The following is a 2,816-nucleotide window of genomic DNA, read 5'->3' as shown; positions in this document are numbered from 1 at the left end:
TTTGGCACTCCAGATTAAATTTATGAATACACCCGTTGTATAAACCAGCCTTTAGTCTTTAAATCTTTGGTTGTTTAGTACATGGCCTCACATGTGAATCCTTAAAGAGATGGGTGGGGATAAGGCTTTAGAGGGTGTGAATGATGCTGAATGGTTGTTGACAAAGAAGAGCTCTCCAGTAGGTGTACCAAAACATTCCCAGGGCCATTTTCTCAAAAGTGAGGTAATAAGTTTATCAACTTTCAAAGGATAATTACTTTTCCATTGTTCCTCAACAGTCATGTATGATATACTGTTTTCTAGCTCTGAGTCTCTACTTTTATCTAATGTAAAAAACTAAATTTCAAATTTTGCTATATAAGACCGAATATAGCCGGTCGGTCACATACAGTATCATGCGTTTTACAAATTCGTAAGATATAATAAGAACTGTAATTCATAACATATCATATGAAATGAGTGATGGACATCCACAAATTAATACATTTCATACGAAATGTAACATATCACCATTACTAAATGGGATGTCTCGGATTTACATACAGAATAATACAAAATACTCTGAGACCAGGTTGAGACCAGAGGAAAGAGTGCTCCTTACTGGACCATCACACCACAACTACATGCCCACCGTATTTCTCCAGCTATTCATAATAATTCATATTCCCAATCTCTATTTGAAAGCTTGACATTACACTTTGTTTCAAATGATAACTAAACGCCATTTTCCTTATGCGTCCAGCACTCATTCGTTTGGTACTCTATGTGACATAAAGATGCTTCTTTCACAGGATTTAGTCAAGCTGAATAAGAGTTTTATAGAGGCTGTCACTATAATGTAATGAGGGCCCGGACTTCAGAAGACAGAGGTCAATGCAAGGTGGATGGACTCAGCTACGTAGTCTAGGTTACGGCTGTTGATAGCACTCACATTCAGACAGCCATTGGGAAGCAGGTAGATATGTCTACTATTTTCCATTAATTCCACTTGTTGGACTAAAGGAGCCAGGGGAAGAGGTCATAATCGAAGATCAAAGAAAATACATTTTCAACATGGAACATAGCACTTATTTTATTTTACATCATTTACTGGTACCAGGTAGTGTATTAGTACAAAATAACTGGCAATTATTATATTGAGCATTGTGGACATGGACATAATACTGTATATTATGTCATTTATCAGACGCTTTTACAAAGCATGACTGCTCCAACTCAGCTCGGCTAAAAGGGGTTCAATTCAGTTCAGGAAAACTGTACAGCATCATTGATAATGGTATAATGAATATATTTGAGAATAAAGTGGATGAAAGCAAACTAGACATGGAAATTGTGTGAGAAAAGTGCTGACAGCAAAGTCTAGGTAGAGAATGCTGGTTCTTTAAAAGCAAAGAAACAAAAGCAACCTGTCTTGATGTTTTCAAATGCTCTTAGACTTTCGACCAATTCCACGATCAATGTAGACCGGAAGTTGCAATGCCTAAATGGAGTAGCTACATTGTTCTGTTTGAATTGGTCAAAAGATGACAAATTCTGAGCTTGACTAAGATGGTTTGCTCACCATTCAGCCAAGTGCAGCAGTACAGTCCACCATGCTGGATCAGGTGATCTCAGCTGCCAGGACATCCCAGAAGCCTGAGCTTCTCTCTCTGACCAGCATGCCTCTCTCCACCATGCTCTTCACTCCCTACTGCCTAGGACAGGGATTTACACAGAGGTCTATTTAGCTTATGATGAATGATTAGGCCTGGGACTGAACGGCTAGCAGTTTGGAGCTCTGCTTTAGGGCACAAAAGAGGTTCCCAACCCGCTCGCTTGCAGTAAGGACAAATTGAGGATGCCTACTATATAAGACAATGCATTTCCCTACAAAACTGTCAGTCTACTGTATGTCCTGTGATCTTGCAATCATCACATTCGATGAAAGATACACTGAGAGGCAAGTGAACCATTGAAGTGAGTCACCATTGAAGTGACCTTAAAGCCCAAAGCTGTAGGAGAAGGACAGAAGCTCCATCCCCAGAGAGGCACACTGATGCACTGGCCAGGAGTCTTATTCAAAGACCCCGTGGCATGGGCCCTGTGCAGGCAGAAGGAAGACAGCAAAAAACCTACTCCTCTGGGAGTGTAGAAGAGAGAAAGATTCAGAGAGAAGAGAGAGAGAGCACGAGGAGACTGAACAGGACTACTAGAACAACAACCTCAAAAGAATATAAAAAAACATTGATAACAGCCATCATTACTAAAGACTGTAAAAACATTTGGATTATGGAGCAGTACTCTGTGAGGACTAAGTCTCCAGTGCTTCTGGGAAGTCTGAACCAGTAGGGCAGTGAGAAGAAGCAGACAGAACAATGACACTGCTCTGGAGCCATCTCCAGATCTGCCATCATTTTCTGCACACCCACACCCCTCTGCTCCATATCCCAATACCGGTACCAACGGACATCCTGGATGCCTGCTGCCTTAGCGATACCAGTCAAGGAGTCTGCAAAAAGGAACATGATCACTTTCCAGTTTCAGCACCAATACTGTCAGTAATACCAATACTATTCCTCTACCCTTTTGATTGTGCTTTTTTACTATGCACATGTTTCTTTTGTGATAATAGTTTGCTAAGCCCCTACTTACCATCACAGGGGGAGGAAAGATAGACTGGCACACACCAAACACCGCTCACATTGCTGCTTCAAGAGCTCAGCCCCCAGTACAGCCCAGTCTGCACACACAACACCTACAATATTATGAGCACAAGGGAGGTCGGTACAATCAATTCAGTCGCAGTCATTATTCATTATCCGATGCCACTTACAAGC

General features: G+C 41.3%; 1 pseudogene; it reads right to left on the bottom strand.

Moving 5' to 3' along the window:
* Positions 1-856: 856 nt before the first annotated feature.
* Positions 857-2,504, bottom strand: LOC129852853 (aspartate aminotransferase, cytoplasmic-like; annotated as a pseudogene).
* Positions 2,505-2,816: the final 312 nt, after the last annotated feature.

This window comes from Salvelinus fontinalis, chromosome 4 (genome assembly GCF_029448725.1).
Source record: "Salvelinus fontinalis isolate EN_2023a chromosome 4, ASM2944872v1, whole genome shotgun sequence".
Classification (NCBI taxonomy): domain Eukaryota; kingdom Metazoa; phylum Chordata; class Actinopteri; order Salmoniformes; family Salmonidae; genus Salvelinus; species Salvelinus fontinalis.
This window is presented reverse-complemented; position numbering and strand designations above follow the sequence as displayed.